This window comes from Lepisma saccharinum, chromosome 4, assembly GCF_977018435.1.
Source record: "Lepisma saccharinum chromosome 4, izLepSacc3.1, whole genome shotgun sequence".
Taxonomy (NCBI): domain Eukaryota; kingdom Metazoa; phylum Arthropoda; class Insecta; order Zygentoma; family Lepismatidae; genus Lepisma; species Lepisma saccharinum.
This window is the reverse complement of record NC_139232.1, coordinates 80,036,005-80,053,312: the sequence shown is the minus strand read 5'-3', so window position 1 is coordinate 80,053,312 and position 17,308 is coordinate 80,036,005. Positions and strand designations below refer to the sequence as shown.

Sequence of the window (17,308 nt, the reverse complement as noted above, 5' to 3'; positions counted from 1 at the left end):
ACGAGCGTCACCTTCGCATGTCGACAGGGGCTGAAATGTTTTGGAGGGAGTTATTAGATGTGAGCACATGGGCGGAGTTTGAGATTTTGCTTAGGAGGGGCAGACTCTGGGCGAAGCATATGATGTACCCGAGTGTTGTTGAATATCCCCTAGTTTATAAGGGGTTCGAGGCTTCCCCGGAAATAATAATAATAAAAAACCTTAAAAACACTGAGTTTTAGACCTTTTAGATTTGAAAATGTTAAATTTCCTCGCTTAAGTAAACAAATATTAATTAATATATTGGTTGTCAGTTTTAAAAGAAGCAAAACTGTACGATTGATTGATTTAGTTTATTTTACTTCGCGTTTTGTGCCTCTTGGCTAATTTGCGAAGATGGGGATGAGTGATGAAATGATGAATGGACATTCACAAACAACCATGCCCGACCAGGATTCGAACCCGGGACCCTTGGCGTCGCAGCGCGATGTGCTAACCACTTTTTTTTTTTTTTTTTTTTTAAGGAAAGCCCCTATGCGGAAGCTTCCCCCATCACACTTCATTCACTCATATCATTTCATTCATATTTCAATTTCAGGACTTTTCAGGACAGACAATCACAAACATCCATGTCCTAGCCAGGATTCGAACCCGGGACCCCTGGCGTCGTCGCGCGAACCACTCGGCCACAGGGTCGGGCGCAAAGCAGTACGATTATTGCATTTTCCATTTCATTATTTTTTTATTGATACAATTCTCGTATTGCTTTAAAAAGTAATGATAAAATAGTAATCTTCAGAAATTTTGAAAAAAATAAATAAATTGAAAAGTTCTTTTGATGCCTCAACAGTAACTATTGACTAAACACAAAGTCATTTTGTTTTTTTTCTTCAAACTGTACGCATCAATCAAATCGTCTAAATTAATTTTTTTTAACAACATCTGATTCAGAGTATAAGATCATTAAATTGTTCAATCTCTCTTGAACCATTGTGCAGTTGTGAATTCGCCTCATAGCAGAAAATGTCCTCTCACAAGTGGCACTATTTGATGGCAAGTTAAGTGCAATTTTCAGAAGAATTCTAAAATTTTTGTATGTTTGCCCAAAACTGTGCCCACTATCTTTCGAACAATATTCTTCAAAGGTGCACTTTCAAACTCAAACCTGAACTTTCCATTACATTTCTAAAAATGGTCATTTCTGCCTTCAACATTGTTGTGTCAATACGAGAAATGGAGTAAATCTCAATGAATCGTGCAGCTCCTTCTTCATCCAGACGAATAAATATTTCACTGGCTTCAGCAACTTCCAAAGTTTCATCAGTAAATCTTCTTTTCAGTTTGCCAATCAAGATATCCAGCAATGGATTAAAAAAATCTCACTTCTATTTTTCTTCCAGTTTTCTTCACTTGGAAATGTAGAAAGTGTTTCAGCAAATGTCTTTTCTCTGGTTGTCTGGCCAACTAAAGAACAAACCAGATAAGCATCTAATTATTTGATATCAGTCTAGGCCATTTTGGATTTGTATCTTCTTTCATCTGACCTCCACCTTCAAAAATGTTTACACCTAATTCTTTGTCAACACCCTTTATTCCATTCCATTTTCTGTACCAAGTATTTTCATTTCGTTGGGACTCAAGCTCCTTAATCACTCCGTTGGCTACACTGGAACTTTGAGCTATCAACTTTCTGAAGGGACTGGGATAAAGCATTTATGAGGGGGAGATTTTCAGAAAATACTGATAAACATACAATGAAATCCAACGTTTTTATAGCTGAAAGCAGGCCTTTGGCTTCAGGGTCTTTTAGAATGTCTTAAGTCAGACGCTGTCGCAGTGAGTACAGCAGCAAATGCAGGATAATTTCTCTTGACACTTAAAACTGAAATAGCTATGCAAGACCAGCAAGTGTCGCTCAACTTATGGAGTTCATGAGGTCCAGGGCTAATTATATTTAGTTCTTTTTGCACTTCTTTGAATTCAGCATGGGTGTCAGGATAGCTAAAGTATTGGTACACACACTGGATGGCATTAAAAAAGTTGCAGCTTAAATCATTGTCCTTGCACGCTGCAACAAGCACTAAATTGACTTTATGAGCCAAGCAATAGACGTACATTGCATAAGGATTACTTTCCCTAATGATAGATTGTAAACCATAACTCCAGATATCACGCTAGCTCCATCATATGACTGTCCTACCATCAAAACATTTATATTAAGTTCCTGTAAATGTTGCCGATTTGTGGTATGGTTTCATAACAAAAACGTAGTAACTGAACTTAATCATATGTTATTTTATTTGTCTTTTTTAAGTTGGGGGGGGGGGGCAGGCCCCCCCTGGCCCCTCCAGAACTCCGCCTATGCGTGAGCAGGGTGCAAAATTGTTCCACATTGGTGTGTGTGTGTGGGGGGACAGTTGCGCAACCACAGGAGTGCAGGGGCATTTCTCCCCCAACCTAAGAAATAAATCAATTCTAGGGAGCGAAATATTTATTATTAGTAGTATGAAAGTATTCAAGGGCAGGGGTGCCTACAGGTGAATTTGATACAAAATACAGGATACAAAACCTCCATGTAACGCAATAATGGTTTACTATCAATGATTTACCTACCTGAATGTACACGTCCTAAAAATCGTGATTCTTAGATGGTGGCATTAAAAATATCCTTTTATTTGTTCTTTAGTTAAAATTTAAACAGATATGAGGTAGGTATATATAAATATTTTTTACACACTTTATATGTATGTTAGTTAATTACATATGCATAAATCTGATAACAACTTTGTTATAAGATTTGCAGGAACACACAAAAAAGAAAGAATCGAGTACCTAAAGAATACTCATCTTGTGTAACTTGACATGAATTAAATTAATATAACTAACTAATGATAATTAACTTGTAATTAATTGTATGATGTTTCTGGAGCAACGATCATGAAATATAGTATAAAAATGCAACGTTATAAATGCATCTAACAATGTCAACACAATGTCAAGTTTAACATACTACGGACATAAGGTTACTGTAAAACTTTGCCTCTGGCCTTAGAAATGTTATTTCACCCAAAGAGATTTTCAAATAATAATTAATTTGCATAATCTGGAACTTGGTACCATTAGTTCAAGGATCCAAAAGTTATATGCAGGTGCTGGCTGGTCCATGGACAGGCCAAGTGCCCAGGCATTGCTTTTACGCACATGTGATGCATATTATTTACAGCCTATGTGTTCTGCGTTTGTTGTTTATATTTTTAGAGACGTTGTGATATTATTGATGTCCACGGGATATACATTGGATATCCTGTCTTGAATATCCATTGGATATCCATGGAATATTCAGCCCTAAATATCCATATGGATCTCCATTCCATCCATGTGATCTACATTTCAGGGTAGTATCCAAAGTCATCCATGAGATATCAAACCCTGGATATCCACATGATATCCAATTCCTGATATCCGTAAATTATCCAGTGTTGCATGTCGAAAAACTTATCCAATGCTGCATATCTGTGGTATATGTATGCATGTTATCCAAAAATTGAAATTAATATTTTGATATCCATGGATAGATTCATTCATAGTGTCTACTTAATCATTGGGACTCAAACTTTGTTATCCAGTCTTAACACTTTAATTGCCATGGGCATTTTAACGAATTGTCTATAGCACGAATAGTTGTAATGTCGGTGGTTCAAGTGTGTGTATTCCCAGGAGCCCAGTAAACCTGCCAGCGGTCAGGTGGGCATAAAATTTGAATTTGTCATGTTTTGTAAGGCTCTCTGTGCAGATAATTGTAGTCAATGTGGCCTGCTGGGAATAGTATTTTCGTTCAACAAACCCAATTTTTATATTATTACTCTTATTTTTCATTTTATTTATTATATTTTCATGATTATTGTTTCCTTTAGTACTAGCTAAAATATTTTTGGGTAAATAAATTATTTCTGTCTATTTTTTCTTACAAGAGATCCTATGTGGTCTAGACGTTGTCGACATCCATGGCAGGGTGGTTAGCACAGCATAATACAATGTCAGGGGTCCGGGTTCAAATCCCGGTTCAGACATGAATATTTGTGTTTGTACCAATGAGAATCCAGATAATTTAGAGAAAATTGATATGTGTGAAACTTGGGAAAAATTTGAAAACAGGAGATACTACTGCTTAGGGGTATTCATTCCTTTTACCCAAAAAAGTAGGTATGGCATCTGACTGCCATGTGGGAGACCCCGGTTTGATTCTCAAGGTGGGTGATCTAATGTCGGAATTTTTCAGACCTTGTTACCATATATAGCGGCTCTTGGGCTCATCAAGCCTCAAATCAATGGGTACCAAGTGGCAACCTTGGGGGTAAAGGCAGCCTAAGAGTGTAGCTGATCACATCACCTCCAATATGGCCGAGATCAAGAATATGTAGGTCCCTACCCCCACATCCTCTAATTGTGCTTTCATACCACGTGCTATATTCACAGGGAACTTTTACCTTTTTACCTTACCTATTTTTTTTCTTATATTGGTCTGTATATTTACATAGGTTATATTTTATTTTCACATATTTATAAAACATTATTCTCATTTATTTAGTAAGCATTGCAACGTACATTACAGCATAAACTAATTACACACTAAATACTTTTAATTGGGTTTTCCCCCACTTTTTATCACAATTAACATGAATTGTGCAATGAAATGCTTCTAATAATAATACAATACGACATAAATTATACACATTGAAAACACATCTTTTAGCTACTTTTTGACATAGGAGCCAAGTCTTTCAACACATTTTTCTCATCGTAGCACTAGTTTCAATATACCCTGTTCATAGAACTCTGTTAATTGGGAATACAGCCAACCTATTGCACTTCTTCATCGGAATTGAAGCATTGGCCACCTAGGCATTTCTTCATTGGAAGTCTGAAATGTTGAACTGCCCTGACAAGGTTCTCAGATGGATCCACCGGTCGTTGAAAATTGCCTGCTCAATGGCTGTAACATTCCGTTTTGCTGCAGCTGTTACTGGTCGCCCGGAACGTGATGAGTCAACAAGGTTCAGACGACCTCCTTGAAAGAATGTGCACCACCTGGAGATGTTGCTACGGTCCAGTCTTCCCCATACACGCCCAACATTTCCCTGAGAATTTCAGTAGGGTTTTGTCCTTTCGCCCACAAAAAAACGAACTACAGCTATTTGCTTTTCACATGTTGACGACAATAATATGCACGCCATTTTTGTTAAGTAGTTCACACTTCTGCCGCAAGAGTTATACCTGATTGAACAAATGTCATATCTAGCGCAAACTTCAAACTATACATCTGTAAAATTTCAATGTCCCAGCCACAATAACATCGCGGGAAAAAATTGTTGTGTGATACTTAATGATCCACCCTCGTACTATGATAGGCTTCATTCAGTTTTTGAATCAAACTCTACACCTTGAACAAACGAGTGTCGTCATTGTGTTCTTCATTTGCAAATTGCCAACAGTGGAGTAACATAAATGTACAGGAGAACAATAAAAGGAGCAAGTGGTGACAACAATAACACTTATCAAATGAAAGCAATTGTAATAATACTACTGTTGATATATCTCCTCTGTGAATGTTCGAGCACATGAAACATTTTAACAATGATAAGCAGGTTTCAATCTCTTGAACCGCCGGTTATCATGTTGGCCTCACATGCATTAATTAATGGTAAATCACAAAGAGTTTGACAAAGAAAAATACAATTATTCGACATATTATTATCAATAATGCGCCATGCAGGTACAAGATGTAAGGAAGTAAATGAGACTACATTACTGAAGATGAAATTTTGGCTTCCTGGGTACGCCAACCAAAATCTCTGGTGGTGTGCTAGTAATGCATACACTTGTACTGCTGGAGGTACATGTGGCAGCTAAAGTGTTAAATAATAACCTCAAAAATCATCCATAGGCCAGCAAGTTATGCATGCAAGCCAAGGTATATATCACAGTATTTACTCAGGATATAACGTTTTTCAGATGTGTATGCATAGATTTGTGTGTGGGTATGTTGCGAGTAGCTTTTTAAGTCCGTTTTATGCATAGATAGGATAATCTAGTTCAGGATTTTTTTGCATACAAAATATGTGTAAAAAATATCCAGATATTGTCTAAACAATGCCCAAATTAGGTCCAGTTCTAGTTCAGAATATATCCTTTTTTTTATCCACAATCAAGAAAAATGCTGAAATGGATTTCTGTTCATGTACACCATTACAGATGTCCAAAACATATCCAAATATGGTCCACAAAATATCCATTACACATCCTTCCTTTCTCCTGGCAGATATATGGATATTCAATGGATGCCTACTGGATATTACTATTTTTGAGCTGTATGGGAATGGCCAAGCAAAATAATACACAAACATGGATGGAATTTGAACACATGATTTCCATCTTGTACAGTGGATAATGGAGGGCAGGCTGGTTATAATTGTAGGAGTATATATTTTTATATATAAAAAATTAAAATATAAGATAGACAGAAACAAAACCACGAGTTCTGACATAGTTAAGTCTATAAGGACAGAATATCTATAGCTACATGATACTGAATGTCAAGGCCATTAATCCTTATCTTGAATAATAAAAAAAAAAATGCTTCTTTTTTATATATAGGTCGATTTTCGGATGTGGTTGAACATTAAGATTTAAAGTCATCAGTTTGGCTTTGAAATATCAACTTCGGCCTTGATTTCAATCACACTTTTTTCTTCTTTGCTCTATTCCAAGCACGAATCTATAGTCAATCAATATCGGTCAAAATTCATTGATTCTTATGTGAGTAAATAATAGGAAAAAATTATTGATAATATGAACATTTACAACGCTCATCGTTTGATTGATTGTTTTGTTGTTTTAAGTCCACTTTAAGCACAGTAGGGCTGATAGGGACTGAACCTACAGTTTAAAGTGGGATCCGAACAACTTGTGCCTCCACCGGGTATCAAACCTAGGACCCCTTGATTACATACCAATGACGCTACCACTGCACCACCGGGGAGGCCCTACTCATCTTTTGAATAATACATCAATATGATCAATTGGAAAGAATTACTACAAGTCCTTACCAAGAAGGGAGCAGGAGTTGTTGAGATACCAAGAAAAAGAAACAACGCAAAAAAACGTTTTAGTGTAATTCTAAGGAGAAATAACTTTCGATCATCAACTGCGATAAATGCTTTCTTTTTCAGTTTCTTAAGGTGGATTCAGGCCCGTAGCCAGGCAGGGGCCAGGGGGGGGGGGGGGCTGAGCCTCCCCTGGATCTACTGTCAGCCCCCCCCCCCCCGGCACTGAGGTCAACCCCTTTGACATTAGGTTAAAACTATTTTGTGTAATTTGTTTCCAGTGAAAAGTGAAAATGTAGACAGCAGATATTAATTTGCTCACAACTTTGATGAAGGATACATTCAGGGAGCATGAACAGCAGCTATTAGATGCGTTCATCTCATTTATAAGAAGTCTTAAGTAGCGGCAAGTATTTAGGAGATTCCCTTCTCTAGACTTCAGAAAGTTTCTTCACAGGGGAGCTTCTTTATCTGTACCTTTGGGGTGTGAGGGGTGACCTTCCCCATAGTACACTCAATTGTCAACCTCACTTCCACATAGTACACCCTGGACTGCTTTTTGCAGACTAATGAGGCTCTGCTGACTGGCACTATGGCCAGTATAATTCTGTTTTGTCCTGTTTGTTGTCCTTATGTGTGCTGAGTGCCCGTTTACAGTTTCAGCTTTTAGCCGGTCAAAATATTTTAAGATTTTAGTTATGCGACACTATAGTTTTGTTATACCTATGTTATGGTAAGGGGCTGGACTCCACATAACGTGATGGGTGCAAAATAGCCTAAGTGCTGATGCACCCAAAATTTTAAATTCAAATTCAATCAAATTATCTGTACCTTTGTAGCCCCTGTTGCGACCTCCCATTTATACAGAAATCTGTGACTTTGATGTCCTTATGCAAATTCCCTCTGCATCTGCATCAAAGGCTAACAGCTCCCAACTATTGGGAACAAAGGGGAATTTTATTGTTTCGGCCGGGGAGTGGAATGTATGCTAGGCACTATGATTGAATATTGTCCATCTTTTCTTGTGTAATATAAATGTCTGTACCATCAAACGTAGTATGGAGTGTGTAGTAAGGGATGATTTCAGTAGCAGCCAATTAACACCTGAAGTGATATTTTAAATGATATTGAAAACTGTAGTATTTGTGTGATATTTCTAAACTTTATGTAACTTAATGACCTCCCTTCCCCCTCCCCCACACAGAATTTACCTTCATTTAACAGTTAAACTTTTGAAAAATGGATTTGATTTACAAAGCCCATCCCCTGATAACCCGTGAGCCCCCCCCTCCTTGGAGAACAATTCTGGCTACGGGCCTGGGATTTAATGTTTGTAATCTTGCAATGTGCTGATGGATTTTGCTCAGGATATTTTTAACCACTTGACTCCTCTGTTTCCTTGAATTGACATTGTGTGCCGGAACCATCTCGGTATGTGTGTTTGTCCATTTCTTCTCATCAGGCATCAAAACATCTATGGTGTCTTTGAGTGTTTTTATGAAGCTGTTACAAATGCATGGGATGGACAATCCACTCGACAACGCGAGATTCAAACTGTGGGTTGCGAACTGGATGCAGACAGTTCTCGAATATTTATCTCTGATTTGAGCCTGAACACCTCTAATGTCTTGTCCTCCCATGTTTGAAGCTCTTATAAAAGCCGAAACCCACCAAATTGTTCATATTCAGGTCTAAGTACTTGCAAGTGTCCAAAATTATCTGTCACAGCTTCCGCAGTTGTGTCATATATCAGCACGAAACAAAGGAAGTCTTCTAGAATACAGCTGGATCGCGAAACAATTAATGCACAGTGAAAACCCTTCCATTCCCAACACATATAATGTTTCGGCTTACAATATGATCAAATGCTTACTCATTTATCTCAAGTGATGTGCCCAAGGGAGGATTGGTAGGGTCATAACCCCATTTGACCTAGTATTCCTTTAAAAAAGAACGTTAAAGACAGGAAACGATGGGAAAATGAGGACTGACCACCAAAAATAGTATGCTTAACCCCTCTCCCTTCTGAAAATCTTGGGCACGGCACACTTTATTTCAGACACATTTTTTTAAATCAACTCATCAGAAGTTTTTATCATTTGGTATTGGAGACTGAAGTAAGATGCATTCTTCCTGCAGGTTTGGATATTATCCTTTAGGGTGCTGTCGCCTGCCTTCGCACTTAACCTTAACAAAGCCATAATTTTCCATCCTTGCTACTTGAATCTTCAAGACTTAGGAAGATTTCAGACCGAAGGGACAAGTGATACATGCCGTTTGGAATGAGCCAATCAACAGCAATATTTCACACCATAGCGACACAAAAGGCCGCACAAGCCTACTTTTAACTTGTGAAATCCTCAGGCAACACGGTGTAAAATATCCCTTAGAAGTCACTGTCATTGTCACGTCGAAGTGGTAGCTCATGTTGACCATAGAAGAAAAAGTTCTCCTCAACCGGTGGACATACTCTCAGTTTCCTCCTATCTCCTTTATTTTCTGTGCTTGTTCACTATACAGGCAAGATCTTACGATTTGACATACACAGGGCATGTATTAGGCACATCCAGAAAGTAAGTTTCCCTGGGGTTGTGCACAAAAAGGAAACATTATTTCATTCAATGATTTATTGCCACAGATACCACACTTGTGCAGTTACTTGTCAACATAATTCCCGCCGGAATTCAAGCACTTGTGATAGCGTGGGACCAACTTCTGTATACCTATGTTGTAGAAGTTTACCACCTGGGCACTGAACAACTGTGTGACAGCGATCTGAACTTCTTCGTCGCTGTGAAAATGTTGACCGGACAGGAACTTTTTCAGGTGCAAGAACAGGTGGTAATCACTGGGAGTGAGATCCAGGCTTTACAATGGATGATCGAACACCTCCCAACCGAACCTGTCCAGAAGGGCTGCAGTGGGCCTAGCCATATGCGGCTTCGCATTGTCGTGCAGCAAGATCACCCCAGCACTAAGCTTACCGCGTCGCTTATTCTGAATGGCTCGTCGCAATGTCCCCAGTGTTTCACAGTAACGGTTAGCATTCACAGTCTCACCTCTGGGCAGAAACTTGATGAGCAGAATGCCTTGTCGTCCCAGAACACCGTGTACATCACTTTTTGCGGCGACACAGTCTGTTTGAACTTCGTCCTGCATGGAGATCCACCGTGACGCTAATGCATGGACTGCTGCTTGCTTTCTAGACTGCTGTATGCAACCCACGTTTCATCCCCTGTGATGATCCGGTTGAGAAAATCGTCATCATCATAGTAACGCTGCAGAAATGTCAGCACCATGCCCATGCATTTTCCTTTGTGTTCGGGCATCAGTTGTTATGGCACCCACCGGGCACACAATGTCCAGAACAAGAGGCATTTGGTAACAATGTCGTGCAACAACGACCGAGAAATCTGCGGGAAATAGCTGCTGAGTTCCGTGATTGTGACGAGACGATCCTCCAATGTGCGCTGCTACACCTGCTCCACAAGCTCGTCCATATTGGCCGATGGGTACCCACTACACTTGTCGTCATGTACATTTAGCCGTCCTTCAGTAAATGTCCTGCACTAACGACTCACCATCTTCTTGCTCACGACGTCTGGCCCATACACCTGGCACAGCTGATGATGAATTTCGATCGGTTGTATGTTTTGTGCGTTCAAGAACTTGATCACCAAACGAACCTCGCATGCGGCGGGATATGGAATAAGAGCCGCCATCTTTCATTACTGCAGCGACGCTACTAAGGACTTTCGGCAGGCGTCTTCTAGGACATTCACTAGCCAGGGCTTGTGGCTCTCATGCCTGCGCAAAACCGGTTTCAATATGCATGGCCTGCCACCTGTGGGCGAGTGGGAAACTTACTTTCTTGCTGCGCCTAATACTATGTACACATTTTAATGAAAAATCAGTCGAACAACAACAAGGGTGGCTGAGTTTGGTAGAGCCCTGATTTGGGTCCTGGTAGAGCCTGCAATTTCCGCTAAAATGTCTACATATGCAACATCTTCTTGCTTTCTCTTCTCGACATTCATAAAATTTTCGGCTGTCTCTTTATGGTAGTTAAGTTTTTGAGTGTGTGTCGAACCCAGTAGGCTTAAACAAAAGCATTTTTTTATGCCATGAAATTCTCGGACTGCATAATACGAATTTTGGTCCTGGCACAACTAAATCATTACTCAAAATTTTGATTTTCAGTTGATCTGAGCAACTTATTTATTTTTTAATAAACCTCCCCAATGCCCGGTATTTCTGAAATATTCACTTTAGAGAGATAGAGAGAGACCTTCGATCTCTTCGGCCCTCGACCCGAACTAGCACTACATGGGGGCTCCGGAAGTTCCACTATCGTCAATGTCTTCAGCTTTGAACCCGAACTGGAACTAGTAGTAGACTTCCTTACTTTACAGCATTTACTCCTTTTCATTTTCGAATCACTAGATCTTAGAAAGCTACTAATGGACACTGACTGATCACTAATCGGTTGTATGAACTGTCACACTTACCTCTGGAGTCTTATTAGCTGATTCTGTTGTACAGATCAACCGGGAAATTGAAGCTGCGTATTTATATCCTCATTATATTCTATTCCATGATAAAACGATTCATAAATATTGCCAGTAGTTTGACTCCTTCTCTTATTCAAGAACATTCTCTCTTGTGCCTTCCAGAGATTAAAAAAAATAAATAATAATAGCCCTACATGTGGTGCTACCTTTGTTGTTCAGCTTCCAAATGCTGACAAGTCTCTACATAGTGCTCAAGTTCGCTGCAACAACACTGAAAGCACAAGAAAAGTTTACGTGCAATATTATCAACAACAGGGTTATAGAATATTCTCTGTCTTGCCTCGATAACTATTTATCTCCTTAAATTATCGTCACATTATTCAAGAAGACAAAAACCAAATTTTATCTAGTGTAAACTGATTTTTTTTGGGAGGGGAGGGGGGCTCGAGCCACTTGATCCCCACCTTGGATACACACTATTAACAATTACAGGGCTATAGAACATTCTCTGTCTTGTCTCGATAATTATTTATCTCAAATTATCATCACATTATTCAAGAAACCAAAATCCTAATTTTATCTAGTGTATAAGAAATATTCCCTGGGGAAGGGGGAGGTGCTCGAGCTCCCTGATTCACACATTGGATACGTGCTATTATCAATAACAGGGTTACAGAACATTCTCTGTCTTACCTCGATTATTATTTCTCTCCTTAAATTTTCATCACATTATTTTCACACCACAAGAAACAAAAAAAAAACTCATTTTATCTAGGGTAAACCGAAAACTTTCGGTTGGGCTCAAGCTCCCTAAGCCCCCCCTTGCATACGTGCCTGCTGGAAGTGGCGGATGCTATTTACCAGTTAAGGAAATTTTCATAAAGCATCCCCAACTAACTAAATCTCTAGCCTCCTTAAACCCGAAGCCTTCTATCTGTCCCTATCCTGGGCAAGATCAATCCAATCTTTTCCATCCTTACCAATTTCCTTTAGGTCCATCTCAACATTATCACTCCATCTTCATCTTGGCCTTCCTACGGGTCTCTTACCATCAGGTTTCCCAACAAGAATCCTGTAAACTCTTCTTTCCTCTCCCATTCGTGCCACATGGCCTGCCCACCTATGTCTTCTTGATTTAATCATTCTAATAACTGAAGAAGAATACAATTTATGTAGTTCTAAATTATGTAGGCCCTAACCTTCTTCACTCACCTGTCTCATTGTTCCTTTTGTGGTCCAAATATTTTTCTAAGAATTTTATTTTCAAATACTCTTAATTTATGTTCCTCTTTCAATGTAAGGGACCAAGTTTCGCATCCATATAATACTACAGGCAAAATTACTGTTTTGTATATTTTAACTTTTAGTTTCTTTGATATTATAGAAGAAGATAAAAGTTTATGAAGAGATGAGTAACATGAATTTCCTGAATTAAGGCTGCTTTTTATTTCCTCTTTAATATCATTTTCATTTGTTAGTATTACTCCTAAGCATCCCCAAAGCTACAATAATTTGCATGAGCATCACTCTATCAATTGCATTGTCTCCACATTGATCCATACAAGCATCCTCCTCCTATCCCCAAATTCAAACAAGCATCCCCCAGCTTGAAACATTCACTTTGAACACTGCCCTTGACATACAGGATCCATGCAAAATGGAACATGTGAAGCATGAAGCTCAAGTCTGCAAGCAATATCTCCTGGTTATACACAATCACAGTTTAAATTCATTTGACATAATGGACACCCATTAAATATTCAGTTTTAGATATCTATTTCTAGATATTCACAGACTATATTTTAAATGCCTAAAGATAATTTTTAAAAGTAATATAATTTTGGATGTCTAGCATTAAGTCCACAGCTTATCCAGTAATGTATACAATTTATTTTATATTCATGCAAACTTTTTTGGATAATATATGTAATTTATTTTATTTCTGTGTAATTGAAACGTTTGTTAGAAATTGATTGCTTATATTTCTGTTTATATAAAATACCATATGTATTATTATAAACCATTATAACATTTCTCTTATCAAGAATTATAATAGTTACAGACATGAAACAGAACTATGCTTCATTTTATATTAATTACACAGGCTCGCGAAATAAAATTTTTGTTTTGCGGCATAAGGTTAAATAGGTGTTCTTACCTAATTTTGGTGTGCTGAATTCAAATCTGCATACTGTTTTCCCATATCACGTAAAGATTTTTTACAATTGTGATATGAAATATTTGCTGACTTATTGATATTTCATTAATACTCAGCATCAAACACATTATCAAATGAGTGAAACACTGGCAAGAACCAACAAAATTTTAATAAAAACGAGTATGTAAAATGAAAATAAATTGTAGAGTCCTGAAAGTGTTTGAAATATGTCTCAGGCAAATTAAATTATCTGCTCTTTAGCTTTGTTGCAAATGTCCGCTGTGTTGATTTGCATTTGTGATTCTGACAATTCTCCCTTATTAAACATCAAGAGTAGTCAGCCATCATGGATACACTCCACCAACCCTGATATCGCATTTCCATCTCCTTAATGTCCTGATGAAATCTCTCTTGCTGTTTTTAAGTTAGTGCCCCTCATTATTTTTTGGGAAAGTAGTCAAGGTGCAAGTGCAGAAAACGTAACTGCAAACTCATGTCACAGCCGAGCGAGCGTCTGCAGCTCTTGAAGCAGGTTATACACAATCTCTTCGTGTCGGCCATCTTTGACATTGTCCAAAAACTTGTTGATAACATCAATTAACGAATCCCATGCCCGAAGCTCCAAGTCATTCATGGTATTTCTAAATGCAGAGTCTTTAATGAGCTCGCGAATCTGTGGAACGTCAAAAATGCCCTCTTTAATCTTTGCCTGGGAGAACAACAGAAATTTTTGAACAAGGTATTGGAAACAAGGACTCGTTTTGTGCAAGGCTTTGATGAACAGCTTCATTATCCCTACGTTAATGTGTAAAGGAGGTAACAAAACATTCCGTTGGTCAATTAATGGGACATTGGCTACATTTTCTGTACCCGTCACTAAGTCTTTCCTTTTGGGCCAATTGGAAACTGACCAATGTTAGTTTTAGGCTCTACTATCCCATTTGCACAAAAGCATGAGAATTTAGTGTACTCTTCTTGATGTCCCATTAAAATCCACACATCTTCAGATCACAGCACTAGTACCACTAATGTTCATTGTATTTTCTTTCTAAATTAAATAAAGCTGCTGGAACAATCTTTTATTGGTACAGGAATCGTGAAGAAGAATTAAAACAATTTTTTGTTAAGGAAGGGAAACTTCTGTACTGTTGTGTTATGCTATGAAGCTGTATCCATTATTTCTTTAAGTGATGTTGAATGAGCAATTGCCACTGATGCCAGTTGATTGCCATTGTGAAGCAGAACACCCTTTAGGTTTCTTTTGCTAGAGTCAATGAATAGGCGCCAATCTCTTGGTTCATAAACTGTTCCTAGGCAGTCAATCAAGCCAGGAATATCACAACAGTACACAAGTTACCCTTCCATAAAAAAAAATTCTTTCAATTCTTCTTCACGATTTCTGTACCAAATAAGAGGTTGTTCCAGCACCTAAAACGTTTATTTCTTTCCAGGGATGTCAGAATCAGGGGTCAAAATAGTCTTTTTACCCCCTCGGTCACGTGCTAAAAATGAGACTATATTTTTTCCAAGTTGTGTTTCGATTTGAAAAAAAATCTAAAAATATTCTTGCACTAGTTAAATGATTGTGGACTCAAGTTTCGATACCAGCAAGAATTCCGTGACAGAAAGATCGATGTACAGATATGAATCGCAGCCACGTCTCCACAAATCAAGTGAAAGGTGGAATTATCCCCTTAGAAATTCTCCGCTTTGATTTTACAGACAGATGCATTCGGTGTGAAACAATAAACCCCATGCACCCCGATGGGAAGGGGCCAGAGAGCAACCTAATTTGTAATCTCTTCTTTTACATCTGCAACTACATTCCATGGATGTAAGGACTCCGAACCAGGGGAGCAAGTGGAGCTTGAGCCTTCTAGGTAAAAAGGTGAAGGTTGGAAAAAAAAATCGAGACGATGTGGTGGTCCAGTGGGTAGAGCATCTGACTGCCACACGGAGACTCGGGTTCGATTTCCGTGGTGGGTGATCTAAGGTCCGAATTTTTCCTGCCTTATCCCCGCAAAAAGCGGTGCCCAAGCTCACCCAGCCTAAAATGAATGGGTACCTGGGGGCAACCCTGGGGGGTAAATGCAGCCGGAGCATGGTGCTGATCACATCACCTCCAAAATGTCGGAGATCAAAAATGTGTGGGCCCTACCCCCCCACATCCCTTAAATGTGCCTACATGGCATGGTGTTATTAGCATGGGTTAAAGCAAAATCACATGTGAACATAAGAATGAATGGTGTTACCTCTCTCTGAGGTCTAAAACTAAGCCATCAGCCCTATACATGACGTTTATAACAAATAGTAAAGATTTAGTAAATCTAAATGGCCAAGAAATGAAAATTCCTACCTTGATTGTTCCGCCTCTACCCACAAATGCTTTCAGTATGGTTGTGTTCTAATTGCAAACAGTCCTAATTGCGAACAGTCCTAATTGCGAACATCACCTAAATCATCCTAATTGGAAACACACAAAAGTGATAAATAATTTCATGTCCTAATTGCGAATACATGGAACTGAAAACCCTTTTTTTCAAAACCAGATAAGGTAGTGACACAGAGAGACAGCTAGTTTGACTAACAACAATAGCCAACCTGATTGTATTCTGCTTTGTAAATCCCTCTAAGGTAATTTCACCCTTTCAGTCTATCGACGTAATCTGACTTTCATTCATGTGTTAATGACTTGATAACCTCTTGGTGCCTTAAGTGATGTGAAACTGCTTCAACAGAAAGCACCGGACAAATAATGTAGTGGAGGGATGGAACCGCAAAATCAACAGTGATCTAGGTACTCCACATCCGAGAGTGCAAGAACTTATATAAAGGCTGAGGCAAAAAGTCTAATGGCATGATTCTTAGGATGGAAATGAGCCTGGTTTTTTGGAGAGGAGCACTAACAAGTATATGGAGATTGGTGGTATTCCTAAATTGTTAAGAACAATGTCATATTTTGAAATTTGAATTTGAAATTTAGGTAATGTTAATAATTGTAATATTAAATGACGAAGCTCTTTTCAGTTAGGAAGTGTACAGTAAGTATTCCTATAAAAAATAGGCCACACTTTTATTATTAAATTATATATACTTTGGCGACTACTTTAATCATGTCAAATTTTCTATGATCCAAGAAAACATTGACCAGTCTCAAGTCCGGAACTGAGTAGCTTTAAAAGAAATCAATAAATATACTCGGGAAGCGTGAGAGAAAGTTGTAGGTCCCAAGGCAGATAAATATGTTCGCGATTAGGATACAGCCCTTCAAATATATTCCTATTCAGGCAGCAAGTGTTCGCAATTAGGACGACACCTTTGGTATTGCCTGATGTTAAGAAGCCACAGAGGAGGGGTAACATTGTCTTTTTTCTCCCCCTCCCCACAGTCATGCCCTAAAAAAATAGACTACATATATATATATATATATTTCAATTTATCTTGGTTGTGAAGAATATTTGGAAAAATATTTTTGCACTAGATTTGTGAACGTGTACTCAAGTTTCTGTTAACAACAAGAAGTACGTGACATCGCAGTCAGGTCTCTGCAAATCAAG

General features: G+C 38.5%; 1 protein-coding gene across 2 annotated transcripts in view; it reads left to right on the top strand.

The window, feature by feature from the left end:
* Window positions 1-2,608: 2,608 nt before the first annotated feature.
* The window catches only part of LOC145987228 (importin-4-like), a 94,170-nt gene continuing 79,470 nt past the window's right edge, over window positions 2,609-17,308 (top strand). The window contains exon 1 of one of the 2 annotated variants that reach the window (XM_083121745.1): window positions 2,609-2,687. The gene's annotated coding sequence lies outside the window, so the exon portion shown is untranslated. Of the gene's footprint in view, window positions 2,688-6,430; window positions 6,451-17,308 lie in introns of those variants that run through there. The other variant, XM_083121746.1, reaches the window with a different exon arrangement.